The following is a 15,107-nucleotide window of genomic DNA, read 5'->3' as shown; positions in this document are numbered from 1 at the left end:
TCACCTCTCATACTCCCTTCCTAATATCCCTGAACACTTTGATATTTTCTACAATACATGTATTGACTCACTTACACATGTGAGTTTCCTGATCCATTTTTAATTTGCAAGACATAAAAATTATTCCTCTGGTCACTATTCTTTTAACTGTAGAGGAGCAGTATAGTTAAGTAAAAAGAACTCAAAATTTGAACTAGCTGGATCCATTTTATAGTTAGATGAAATTGAATAAATTGTTGAACCTTGAGCTGGTTCACCTGGCTTAAAATTCTAGTGCTATCCTTACAGCCATGTAAACTTGAGCAAATTTATTTCCCATCAGGAACCTCAGTTTTCTTATTTGTAACAAGAGGAAGATAATTCCTATTTTACATGGGGAATGAATTGAGAAGAGCGAATATTGATGCGACAAAAGCTAACAAAGTGGTTCAATTGAGAGATTGCCATTTTCTTGCCTTGTTTGTTGCCAGTGGAGACAGAGAGTGGGCTGGGTTTGAGATGTATTTCACAGTAGAATTGACAGAACTTTCCATCAGAGTGAATTAAGTACAAGTATAAGAGAGAAATTTGAATCAAAGATAAAATTTGGGTTCCTAGTTGAAAAAAATGAATGAATGGTGATTCCACTTACTCATTGAAGAGTGGTGTGGATTTCCATCACTGCGGGCCCCATTTTGCACACATGAAGTCTGAGATATTCTGTAGTTGAATACTAGAATCTGGAGTTCCCAGCAGAGGGAGCCTGGGATAGGGAGGTACTTACAGTTGTCATCAAAATGGAAATGTAATTTAAAGCTTGAGAACTCATTGAGATTGTATAAGGGAAGGGAGAGACTGTGGAGGGCAAGAAAAAAGAAGAAAAATAACTATAAGGGGCAGAATGGCTCAGGATATGCAGCTGTTCCCCATTCTATCATTTCCAGTGCCCTGCAGGGAGAAAGAGCTCTTGAAATTAATCCGACTGTCTCTTTCTCGGGTTAATTTGGCTGAGTAGAGAGGGGACAGTAAAGACATATATGTAAGCCTTAAACAAAAGCAGCTGCGGAGTCTGCTGGGTAGTAATTTGATGATGACTATTTATTTAGCTTTAGTGGAATAATTTTGTTGAGTAGATAAAACAGCATAACATATTCTTATGCTGATTGTATATACCTTTATGTCTTACCAATTGTTTTAATTGCATGGGTGGATTTATAGAAGGACATTTTACTTAGAACTGAGATGTTTTTAAGATGTAAAACACTTAGATATGCCGTATGTTAGGTCTGAGTTAGTCCAAGGAACAAACATTACTGTTAAAATTCTAAGGCACTATATAATGATTAATGATAAATGCTTGATTCTCTTTGTGATTTCCACATTGTTATTACATACAATTAAAGTACATTGGCAATTTACATATATTATGTTAGGGATAGTAGGTGATTTTTGGTGGGTATTTAAATAGAAAGCAATAATCTAATAAGCCAAAGGGAGTTTAAAATTATTGTTTTAAAAACCAAGACTCTTTTCTTAGTTTTTCTTATTCAGCTTGTAAAATTCAGGACTTTTCCCCACCTTTCTTTCTCTTTTCCTGAGGAATGAAAGAGATGAAAATCTAAAGCATCCCTGTTATGGTCTGTGCTGAAGTTACTCAGTCAAAAAACAAGTTCAGCAAGTTTTAAAGAAAAGGCCTGTTAGTTAAGTAGAAGGCAAATATTTTCATTAGTGCTGAGTGGGAAAGAGAAAGTTTCATGTGACACATCAATGTTCAATCACTTCTCACCTGAGGCCCTTTTAACTCAGAGAAAAGGGAGAAAACAAAATAACGAAGCTGAAATGAGGAGAGTTTACCTCAGCAAAATCTTTTCCTCTCACAAAATGCAGAAAGAAGAGACGGTGCTATTTTATTCAGCACCTCTGTGCTTTTTCATGTGAAAGAGAAGCTCACACAATTATTTTGGATATGTCTTTGACTAGGATAGAACAATTGAGGATAAGAGCTTAAAGGAAAATGTTAAATGTAGGAAGGGAGATGGAAAGAGGAAGTAGTTCTTGGAGCCCACTGCGTCCTGTGTATGTAAAGGAGAGGAGACCCAGATCACGTTTTATCTTGAGAGCATCATCTCACACCTAGATGGTGCCCTGAAGGTTTTATTTACCACCTGGAAGAGATGTGATGTCTGGACATGCCAGGGCCGAAAACAGGCTTTGAGGATGAGCCTCTAGAGCAGAGAGGGATTTCTCTTGACAGTCCTACTCCTGGGGAGCTCAATTTGAAAAGGAGAAGTAAAGGTGTTTCATTTGAGACCTGTGAATGTAATTATTAGTGAGAAGTGTTGATTTCTGTTGGTCGTGGCACCTACAACCTAGCTCCAGAGAAAGCTTGCCCTGGGGAGATAAATCAAGAACTCACACTAAACAATTTGTATGAGAAAATACTGGGGTCCCAAATCACTCTGATCATGAACCTATTAAAAGAACTATTAGGGGCACCTCGGTGGCTCAGTGCATTAAAGCCCCTGCCTTCCGCTCAGGTCATGATCTGGGGGGTCCTGGGATGGAGCCCCACATTGACTCTGTGCTGGGCAGGGAACCTGCTTCTCCCACCTCTCTGCCTGCCTCTTTGCCTACTTGTGATCTTTCTCTGTCAAATAAATAAATAAAATCTTAAAAAAAAATAATAAAAGAACTATTATGCTGGTGGGAGAAGGACCAGCTCATTCCTCCACAGACATATCCTTCTCCCTCTTCACTCAAGGGAAGAGTGGAAAAGATGGTAGGAAGAAAGATAAGGCAGTCCCACCATGATCTGCCCCCATGACCAGGAGCCACAGGGTACTGAAATGGAGCTCAACAGTGGCAACAGAAATTAAGACACTATGTTGACCCCTGTGTCTGTACATCAAAATTTCAGTGTTATTCAGAGACTCGATGAAATAGTCTGGACCATTTTAAAGGAAAGAAGGGTACAGAAGCTTGCAGCTTAAAAACAACCAAAACAGTATGGTAATTACATCATTCCTTCCCCTTGCAAACATATTCTCTCATGAGGTGAACGCTGGCGGCACAGATCCCATTCAGAGGTTAGTTTAAAATGTCTAATACCATTATGGTTCAGATGCCAACAAGTTAGCATGAATGTTCCAAAGCCTTGGGATGAATTCCTGGAGAATACATGCTGCCCGGACCTTAACGCTTTATTTTCTAGTTAGTGCAAAGATAAGAAAATGGACAGGGTGGCTGGGAGTCAAGGGCTCAGAGCAGCAACCATTTACCAAGTAGTTCAGGCCATTTAATGTTTTAATGACCAGCACGACCATATCAATGCTTGTCAGATGAATAAAAACTGATGTAATTGAAGCACAGTTCTCAAGTGCTTCTTCCGTCTTAAAAAGTTGGATCAATGGTGTGCAACTTATTTTTTACGTCTTACTTCAATCAATGAATCTGAGCATGCTTCCTTGATTATTCATCAGTATTTATTTTACTAAACATTAATCTTGATGATAGAAAAGATTTGAAAACTCCTTATTTGGAAACTTTCTTTATACCTCAGATCTAGAATCAAAACTGAACAATTATCAAATGGCTTTTATAGGTCCAAATCAAGATTTCATTCATGTATTGAAATGTTTTAATGTATATACACATTTGCAATATCTCAGGACCATTACACATAAGAAGTTGGAAAGAATTCATTTAGCACAGCCTTTCCAAGCATGGTTTTTTAAAACGTAATCAGAATAGCAAAAAAGCTTTGCTCATCATAAATTATAAAAAAAAAAATTACTAGTAGGAAAGATAGATTTTTTTTTTCTTCCACTAATGCAGACGGGGAAGAAACTGACTTGGCTGCAGCTCAATTCAGCGGAGTGTCTAGATGGACTGTTGTCCTGCCGATCCAAAATAGAGCATGCACAGTAAGTTGTTTTCCAGTCCTGAGATGAAGTTTGTTCCTACCTTCTTAAGAGCCCTCTGTTGATTAAGGGTCATATCTTCCAGGAGACAGTAAGAACTTGTGATCCCAAGAATCAAGACTGACTTGGTCTAGTTGGGTGGCTGAAAGTTTTCTTAGTTATGGGAGAAATGGAAAAAATATCATTGGGGAAGTTGGAGGGTTTTGTTTTGTTTTGTTTTTGAGAATCAGAGGCAGAAGTTAGTCTTCTCTTCCTTTACTTTTTCCCAGAGAAAGAAGGATGACTTAAAAAAAAAAATCTATTGCCAAGTATATAGACGATAGATAGATAGATGGTAGATAAGCAGATAGGTAGGTAGGTAGGTAGGTAGATAAATAGGAGCCTTGGCTGGCTCAGTTGGTAAAGCATGCAGCTCTTAATCGCAGGATTATGGGCTTGAGCCCCACAGTGGGTGTAGAGATTACTTAAAAATAAAATCTTTAAGAAAAAGATAACTTAATTTTTATCCTCTTTTAAAGATTTTATCTATTTATTTATTTTAGAAGGAGAAAGAGAGAGAGAGAGAGAGAGAGAACACAATTGGGGGAGGGAGAGGGAGAAGGAGAGAATCTCAAGCAGACTCAGTGCTGAGCTAGGAACCCATGTGGGGTTCAATCCCAGTGATTCCTGAGATCATTACCGAGGCTGGAATCAAGAGCTGGACATTCACTCAACTAAGCCACACAGGCACCCCTAAACAGATAATTTTTTTTTTTTTTAATCACCGTTGGAACACCAATGAGTGATGAGTGCAATCTTTGTGCTTTTGCTTCTATCTCAGCCAGCTGGTTAACTCTTCCTTTTTTTGGTTCATCCTTCCCTCTTTAGTTCAATCTTCTCCTTCCCTCTCCTCTCCTTTCCTTCTCTTCCTCCCTCGCCCATATGGCTCCCCAGCCCTCACCCCTTCCCTTTCTTGTTCCTTCCCTCCCTCATTCCCTTTCTGCCGGAACTCAAGCTGCACAATTCTTCCCTAATCCTTTTTCTCCTCCTTTAGCACCTCAGCACAAATAACCAAGCACAATGTTGGAGATTTGTCTGGGGAAGTTTTGTGGAGGAGACAAGGGCGTATAAGAAAGATTTTATGATGTGGGCATTGTAAAAAGTTAAAAGTGGTAAAATATTCAGCTTTTCTATAGTTAAGATCATTAGAACAATGTATGGAAAAAAGATACAGATTAAATGAAATGTGCCTTAGTGCTGCTAACTAATTAAACCAAGTGAATACTTATGATTTGTTTTATCATTTTTACATTAAGAAAATTTCTCAAATGGAGGATAATTACAGCAGGAGCCTAATTAGATGCTAACAGACCATACTCTTCTGTTCTGATGCATTAATGATTTCTTTTGTGTTATAATTGTTGCATTCATCAAGGCGAGGTAAGTGTTTCTTCGTAAGTATTCATGTAGAGGGCGCTTAGTGCAAAGTGGGGGGTCTGACTTAGGAATGAGCCAGTTGTTTGAAATGAGTTTGATATTTCTAGTCCAACTCACTGCAGCTTTATTATCTGCATCGCAAAAATTTCTAAAACATTTGGCACTAGTGTTAGTTTTAGCTGAAAACATGTCTTTTGAAAACCACCTTTCCCCCTTCTATTCAATTGAAAATCTCAAATGTACTTAAACTGAGCTATTACTGATTACTAATGCACTAATTATTTTGTGATGACTGTCAAGTCATAAAAATCGTATCACATTGTCATTTTTATCCTGTAAATGAAAGATTGGTAGGTTAAATGCATCATGATTTATGATCTTGAATCTGAATTAACAGAGGAAATTAGCAGCTACTAATTAGCACAGATTTATAAAGCACAATTATGCCTACTATGAATGTCCAATGAACAAAAAAATTACAGGACTAAGTATGAATGTGGATGCATAATACAACTGTATGTTTCAATCAGAGCCATCTTCCAAGTTGAAAGACAAAAGAAGAATAAAAAAGCAAATTTAACATTTACGATGCCTAAGTATGCCTGGAGGAGACAGGAGTTTGGTTATATAACACAAGGTCTATTTCTAAAGATATCTTAGAAACAGGAGGTTGTTTTTGTTTTTTAAATTAAAGACAATATATAAACTAATATTGTAATCCCAATATTGAATCTTAACAATTGGGATGTGATCTGTCATAATAATATCAAATCACTGAACTATTGTTAACAATAAAGTTGAAGGACATCCCTTCCCCATCAGCACATAGTATTTAGATTTAAGAAAAGGATGTAAAGTCATGAATATTTTGCCTCTAAAGAAATTACTATAGGTAGTAACTTTTATCAAAACTATGAAGGACGATATTTTAAATGTGATTGAATTGTTCAAAGTTGGAACTATGATACTAAAATGAACTAAATTAAATTCTTTCTTATCCCTCCAGATGGAAAACCATTAAACAACTCTGGGTTTCCTGGCTCAGGAAAAATCTGGATTAGAAGCTCAGTCTTCTGTTTCCCAGTTCAGGGGTCATTTCACTCACTAGATAGGTGTGAAGTAGCTCTCAGATACAAAATCAGACTTGGAAATATCATGATCTGCTAAAAGTAAAATTCCCTTCAAATATTTCCTCAGTCTTTTTTTCAAATGGTTAATGTAATAATACTTTCATGACCAGAGGCCACCGAGCTTAAAAACGTAGGTCCACAGAATACAGAGGAGTAAAAAACACATGAACACACACACCTATACACACGATCCTTATGTGAAATCCTTATGCAAAAACAGGTAACACAAAATCCTTACACTAAAGCTCAGGGAATTTTCTAGACTTTCATTAGAGTATATTTCCTCTGATTTTGAGTTCTGTTCCATCATCTTGGTTCTCCTGATTTTCTGCCCAGAGTAAATTAGAAAATTTGTTCCTTTGCTTTTGATTGGAAGGAGAGCAGGGAGCAGCGAAGGGGAGAGCTGTGCACTGATTGCAGGGACATTTTGATCAGCAAAAGTAACAAACAAACCAGCAAAGACCAGCTTGACAGTGAGGAGACAGAAAGCAATATGACAAACCCAGCAGAAAAGCTGATAACCCACTTACTTCCCAGACCTGTGAGAGCCACACTGAAGAGCCTTTGGAGCGATCACGTTAGAATTTGAACATGTTTAGGCAAAACCAATGCAAAGACACAAAGACCATAATAATCCCTACAGGTTAGTGTAGGAAAGGGCCAGACACTGTCCCAAGGGCTGGAGGTACATGCTGGAAGGGTCAGGCAGACCTAGACTTGCTTCATGCTGGTTTTTGTAACTAAGGAGATCCAACACTGTGTGTGTGTGTGTGTGTGTGTGTGTGTTGTGTGTGTGTATAGTGCAGTGTGGGGATGGGGGTGTTGGCTAATGGTGCACAATATCAAGAAAACACCAAGTTAAGCAGTCGGTAATGTTGTGATGGTTTAAGAGTCCAATCCCAATAGGTCCCAGAAAAATAAGAAAGCAAATGAAACATAGGGAGCAAGATCTAGCCTCTGGAGGGAGAGACTAAGAATAGTACTAAGACCTAACAAAGAAGATAGGGTTTGGGGAATCATTTCTGATTCTAAATATAATTCTAAATTGGAATGTCAGGTAGTAAAAGCAGAGGCAAGAGCCCATAATTAGTACTGGGCCAATAGGGCCAATAAGGATAGGCTGCAGCTGGAGGACAAAGGGATTCTCGGAAGCCCTGGCAGCAAATAGGCTTGCCTTTCCTGTTATAGCATCTGCATTGCAACATCAGGCTTGTTGCAGCACCAGAGTGGGGGTGAGCGTGCCCACGAAGGCCGGCGGCAATTTAGCCAGCAACTGCTGGGGAAGACGGGTTGGGATCCTCGTCTTCAATGAAGCAGATGGGGTATTCCCTTTTCTTTTCTTCTCTTCTCTTCTCTTTCCTTTCCTTTCCTTTTCTTCTTCTTCTTTTCTTTTCTTCCCTTCTTTTTCTTTTCCTTTCCTTTCCTTCCCCTCCCTTCCATTTCCTTTTCTTCTTTCTTTTCTTTTCTCCTTCCTTCCTTCCCTGCTTCCTTTCCTTCCTTCCTTCCTTTTTCCTTTTTTCTTTCTTCTTTTTCTATTTTATGTAATTATTGCTTCATCACCCACAGTCATTTTCTAAGCCCCTCACAGCTTGCTTTGCTCCTACCCACCTCCTTTGGGCTGTTATTAGCAAGGGAATTGCAATTATATGGTATTTCTGTGTTCTAGGCCTAACAACACATTTCATGCACACACACATATATAACTATATATAATGTATTGATACATATACACATATGTATATGTGTATATACATATACACATATTTTGCTTATACAAAATGTTCTTATAAAGTGTACTGTTGGGCCTAGAACATACAGCAACATTTGGTTATTTTTATAATTGATATCTTTTTAATTGATACTCTCTGTGTGACATGACACTGCCATCACACCTTCCTTTCCTTCTTCAGCCCTACTTCCTTTTGTGCTGTGAACATATTTATAATGGCTACTTTGAATCTTTTTCTGTTCGATCCGACATCAGGTCACTGTCACGGGCAGTTTCTGTTGTCTGCTTTTTTTCTGGAGGATGAGTCATCCTTTCCTGTTTCTTTTCAGGCCTCAATTTTTTTTTTTTTTTTTTTTGGTTGTTGGAAACCAGACATTTTAGATAATATATTGCAGCAACTCTAGGTACTAGCCACTCCCTCCCACTTCAGGGCTTGCTATCGTTATTTGCTTGTTTATGGGTTTAGCGATTGGCTAGATTATTTTCATGAAGTGTGTTTCTCCCCGCCTTGGTGGTAAGCCTCTGGTGGTGCTCCTCACAAGGGACAGCGTAGTGGGGACCACAGCCATTTCGGGGGGACTGTGGTCCTGGTCAGGAGCTCATCTACTCTTCCCCTGACCACAGTCAGCTGATCAGTTCCACTAACTGCCTGCCAATCCTGGTATTGTTTTCAGCCACCATCCCAGGTACCTATTTTTCTATGAAGTCATCCAATTGAAATGTTAAGTGTTAATGTTAAGTTGTTAAGTGTCTACCTTCGGCTCGGGTCATGTTCCCAGGGTCCTGGGATCAAGCCCCGCATCGGGCTCCCTGCTTGGCAGGAAGCCTGTTTCTCCCTACCCCACTCCCCCTGCTTGTGTTCCCTCTCTCGCTGTGTCTCTCTCTGTCAAATAAATAAATAAAATCCTAAACTAAAAAAGGCAGTTTCTTGAAAGGAAGAGCTTCTGAGGTCAGTGCTCTTTATTTCAATCCCAGAATGATTCCCCCACCCCAAACTATCTTAATCCCAGGTTCTTTTCTGAAAATTAGCAGTCTCTAGTCTAGGCTCTATCTTCATTAGATCCGGGGATCTCTTCACACTCGCTTTGCACCAGAATATCACTTAGGGAGAGAATTGTGTGAAAACTGAGACCTGTGGGGCATCGTTTCAAAGTCAGCCATGGAACAAAATAGATAGCTATGTCGTCCGCATGAGAAGTTACCAGGAATTTGATGTTGGAGTTTAAGCAGTGATAAGAGGAGAGTGAGTCAATGTAGAAACTTCAGCAAAAGGCAACAAGGAAGAAATAAGTAGTGCTAGAGTAGTCTGAGAATTTCTAATATTCGTTTTTAAGTTGTATGTGATGCTGCTACAGAAATCCCTTCAGCGTTTCTGAGATTTCAGTCAAAGGCAGCTACGAATGTAGGCTTGTGCTGGCCATACTCTGAAAGGGGAGGAATCATTTCTTGAGGGCTGTCACCCTTCAGAGAAAAGAAGAGTCTGTGGGATGATGATATAAATGGCCTCAGAACTCTAGAAGTAGTGTTTCCCATTACTTTTCATCAAAATAATGCCCAGAGGGACTGCAAGGGGAGAACAGAACGACTTTGCCCACCGCTGGTGGGAAAGAGGCTCAACTGATTCTGTTTCAACCGTTAAGGACAGGGTGACCCCAGCTAAATTTAAGCCACTCACACCTTCCATAATACTCATGACCACTTTAAGGGAAAGCACACAGATAAGGAAACTGAGGCTTTTGGAGGTAAGGTCGTTTGCTCATCATCACATGACGAGCAAGTTGTTGAAGCCAGCCTTCAAATCCAGGTCTGACTGAAAACTCCTGTTGTAGATTTCTTCTGTTGTTCTCCTGCTCACGTTAAAACCTTCTGTGGCTGTCCTTGCTTCTGAATGAGGTACAAACTCTTCTGCCCAGAATTTAAGATCTCCCTGAATCTGGACACTACAAACGTTTCTAATCTTAATATTAAAACTCTTCAAACTAGGAACTAGAGGAATTTCTCTGGGACTGAGGTTCTTGTTGTCAAATCCTGATTTTCTAAGGACCTGTATTCATCTCCCGGGACCAGACTCCCTGATCGTGTCTTGGGGGAGAAGGACTGCATCACCAGGACAGGGAGGGAGGGCAGCTTTCCTTGACTTTGTGAACATTTCCTGTTTTCTGCTGCCCAGCCCCTGTGCCCCTGACTTCTGTTTGTCTGCCAGGGCACCTGCATGTTCCCATTTGCTGGGCCTCTCTGATGCTGCCATCTGTCTTCCTGCTAGATTTCCACCTCCCGCTTGCCAACACATTCCCTTCATACTTAGTTCCGCTCGGCTGCCCGAATTTACATCGCCTTTTGATGGGTCTTCACTCAAGTTCCAGTCACACCCTAATTGATTGGTCTAGTTTCTAGGTTCTGGCCATCCGCGCCCACTCCCATAACGGAAGGAGGCACATTTGTGAAACTCTGCACGTGTAGTAAACATGGTGAGTTCATGGGATTCGTGGGATAGCTGGCAACACGAGCCTAAAGAGGGAGGTTGTGGAAGGGAGGGAAGAGGGGATGTGATTTATGATGCTCTCAGTATATGTGCAAGTTGGGAACAGTAAAAGAAGGAAAAGATCAAGAAACAGAGTATACCTAAGTCATGTAAAGTTTTGGCTGCTATAGGCTGAGCTTTCACGCCCAATTCGAGGAATGGCTGTCGGGACCTACTTAATTAAGTTAACATATGGTCAGCCTTGCAGCCCCGTTGGCTGCTGCTACATTTTAGGCCACCTTCCTCCGAAGAGAGAACCAACTCATCTTCACATTGGCAGGCTCGGAATGATTCTCCTCTGTGACCCAGTGCTCATGCAACAGGGGTTCCTAAAACACCATCAGTACGCAACTCCCAGCAAAAACATATAATTTCATTCCTACTAGTCATTTGGGGAAAATATGTATACGTTTTCTAAATCAAACATATTACCTTCCAAGTCTTATTTCTAGTCAGTTACAATGATGATAAAGCTAAGAAAAGCATTAAACTGATAGAAATGCCTGTAAGTTTTTAAAACTAATCTGTATATGTTATGTATGGATGTTTTATGTCCCTGACATGGTATCTCTTCTTTTATTACTGTGAATAGTAATCATTTAATACTGCTTTCTAGGAAAGAATACTGACAATACAAATACAGTAAAACATAATGGCCATTGTTAATTCTTTATAAAATGGATCATCATCTAAGACAGCAGAGACACTAACTTTCTTTCTTAAACATTGGTCATTTATTCATTCATACTATGAAATACAGAATGAAAATTTACTATATCTCTAGTTTGCCATATATGTTGTAGCTAATACACATACATACAGATAATAACATAGGAATAAGTCCAAGTTTCAATGGTAAAACTTTTTTTTTTAAGATTTTATTTATTTATTTGACAGAGATTCACAGTGAGAGAGGGAACACAAGGAGGGGGAATGGGAGACGGAAAGCAAACCTCCCACTGAGCAGGGAGCCCTGATGCTGGACTTGATTCCTGGACTGAGGCTCGATCCCAGGACTCTGGGATCATGACCCAAGTGGAAGGCAGACACTTAATGACTGAGCCACCCAGGCGCCCCGCAATGGTAAAACTTTTGTAAAAGCTGAATTATCACCACAAAATCACAGTTGTTCTTGTCACATAAAACAGTTGGTTTGCTACATGGTAAGGTGAGGACATAAGTGTGTTTGCATTAGCTAACTGAAAATAGTTTCTAAAATTAAATATTTTAATCTAGTGTAAATAAATAAATGTTTTATTAAACCACTTTTGGAGAAACCTGAAATCTTTAAAGCACAGCCAGTTGATTGGAAGGGGCAGCAGATGAGGACAAATGTCTAATATTCATGGTCACTCTCTTCGTTCTAGTTGTTGTATTATGGGCATGACAAGAAGTTGATGTAGTGGGATAATGGAATAATTCCTGAGGGATCTTAGTCCAAAAGGTAGGCTTTAGCAGCTGTTTGTAAAAGGAACCTGTACAGTTTGTTTCAAAGAACTGTAAATTCAGACTTCTTACAAAGGGAAAGAGCTCTTACATTCTACAAATTTTGCTTTCTGAAGAGAAGCATTCTAATGAAGTTATAAATTCTTTGACAGTCAAAATTGTGTTAGAACTTTTGGTATCTCCTATCACAATTCTGAGTTTTTTATAGCAACAATTCAATAAATATTTATCGAATAAGACTAAATTTTTTGAACCAATGTCAACCGATGAAATTAATCCAAATCTCTGAATTTTGTACAGATGCTGGGTTTGGATAAACTTCAAGAGGAAATTCTTCCAGGAGATTTTATGAGGATGTGATCCTTTAATCAATGGTATGGTGTACAAAGGCAAATACGGGCGTGAGACGTAAGCTTATGTCATGAGATGGAAACGATGTGATAGGGTTGTCTTAGGATCTTTTGCTGTTGCCAGTAGGTTCCTGCTTCATTGGTTCTCTCAGTAACTAAGGGCCTTTGCTGAGTACTGCCAAGAAATAGTTGGCTGAGGGCTAGTTTGTATTAGCAGTGAACAGGAAAGAAGATAGTAGCATCCATTCTTTTCTCCACTCTGACGTTCAACCAGAATTCTGCCTCTGTTCAGTTATCTATCCTCCTCTCCTCCTCTGTTTGGCCTTGTACTTCAGAGAAGTATTACCCGAGACACAGGGAACACGTTCTGATTGTTTTAAATCAGTCACGGCAGGCTCACACTCCTTGCCAATAATTGGGCATACATGACTATGAGGCAGGGCTCTAGCTAATGAAGCACAAGGGATGACCAGCAAGAAAACTTCTGGAAGAGGTTTCCTTGATCCTAAGGGAGACCCATAGAAGGGAATAGTTCCTCCTCCTCTATAAGAAGTAGCAGATTTGTCTGGATTTGCACCGCCATCTTGCAATCATGAGAAGAGGAAGCCCAAGGCCACTAGCTTATACCTTGTTATATCAGAAGAGTAATGTAGGGAAAGATCTGATTCTTTGATGTCATTGTCGAGTAGATAAGTTCTTCTTTTTGGACTTACTGTAATGTGAAATAGTATATTTACTCATATCCTTACTGCTGGGTGTTTTCAGCTGAATTTTCTAGTTTGCATGGGGCTGTCAGAGGTAGAAAATAAAAATGTAGTATGCACAGCTAAATTTGAACTTCAGATAAACAATGAATAGTTTTTAGTATATGTAAGCTCCATGAGGTATTTGTCCCATGAGATATTTGGAACATCCTTATACCAAAACATTATTTGTTGTTTCTCTGAAATTCTAGTCTAACTGGGCACCTTGTATTTTATTTGTCAACATTAGGCTTGTAGTTGAGAGCAATTTATCTAATACTGAATTTACCTGATTTGGTAATGAAAGGCTTCTCTCAGATCCAACTGGATACAGTCTTTCAGAGGTAAAAGGTGAAAGTAGAGTTACCAATTCTAGCTCGAGTATATGTATTTATGGAATCCAGCCTCATATTCTCAAGAACTGATAAGAATGTCTAAAATCTCTTTCTTCATGAGACTTGTCAATGAATCCATTCCCCAATCTGAAATACTATTGTAAAGCAGATTAACTGTGGAAAGAGTCAGACAGATCCTAAAATCTCGGTTTCTTTATTTACCTCCCTGTATGGGGCAGGAGCAATCAACCATCTGAGTCTCGGCATCTCATATTTAGTTAGGAGGAATTAATAAGATACATTTTGAGAAGCACCATTTATGCCAGACACATATTACTTAAAACATATCAAGTCTCTTTCTTGTATTGATTGTAAAGAGCTCTCTGAGGTGCACTTGTAAGTCTTAACACTAAGAGGTCAGAGAAATTCATTCTTCCAACCCAGTCCCTATGTTCCTCCTACCCTCTGCACAACTTGAGCAGAGTGAGCACAATCGATGTGGACAAATGAGTTGCTTTGTGGGGTGAGAACCTTGTATCATCTTACCGTATAGATGAGCTTTACTCCTTTTTATTTTTCAAGTATGTAGTATGCATGTATGTATGTATTTGCATACCTGAGTTTTACTCCTAACTCAGGGACTCGCACACATGAGATTACTCATAAATAGTGGCTCTCAGTAGAGCCTAAACTGAAAAGTATAATTGGTAGAGCCTAAACTGAAAAAAATAATTTTTCCTTTTCCTGGAGGGTAGAGACCCATCTCTTTCTTTTTTATTTTTTTTAAAAGATTTTATTTATTTAGTTGACACAGAGAGAGAGAAAGCGCGCGCACAATCAAGGGGAGCAGCAGACAGAGGGAGAGGAGGAAGCAAGCTCCCTACTGAGTTAAGAAGCCCTATGTGGGGCTGATCCCAGGACTCTGGGATCATGACCTGAACAGAAGGCAGATGCACCCCGAGGCCCATCTCTTTCTTAGTATCTTTAGCATGTGGCACTGCAGGTGCCGCACACTGAAAAAGTATATAACGAAGCCTACATGACCCCAAAGTTGGGTACTTACCTCATGGGCATGTGCAAAGATGACATGATCTTTCTACTGTTTTATTCTATATTCAAATTATCATGTCCTATTTTTTTCTATCTTCCTTTTGTGCAAAAAAGAAGTTACTCTCACGGAGAATCTTCCCATCTCCTATAATCCTGGGGAAGAAGAGAAATGGAGATGGAGTGAATGGCAGCCCATTAAGGAGTTGAAGGGCTGTCAGATGGGAGGCCTGCTCATGCTGGGGACTCCAAAAGGCAGAAAGACAATTGAAGGGGAGAAGATGAATGGAGGAGGGGTGGGCAGGATTGAACAACCAGAACCGCCTGGTGCTGCAATGCCTCCAAGGTGGTGAGGACACCTCCATGGAAGTGTTGACACAGACTCTGATGACCATTTATCAGGAATATTATAGCAGCTCTGTTCTTCCGAATTTGTAAAATGAGGATATTAATTCCAATTTATCAGCTCCCAGGGGAGGGATTTGATCCAG

Source organism: Neovison vison, chromosome 4 (assembly GCF_020171115.1).
Source record: "Neovison vison isolate M4711 chromosome 4, ASM_NN_V1, whole genome shotgun sequence".
NCBI classification, from domain to species: Eukaryota; Metazoa; Chordata; class Mammalia; order Carnivora; family Mustelidae; genus Neogale; species Neogale vison.
This window is presented reverse-complemented; position numbering follows the sequence as displayed.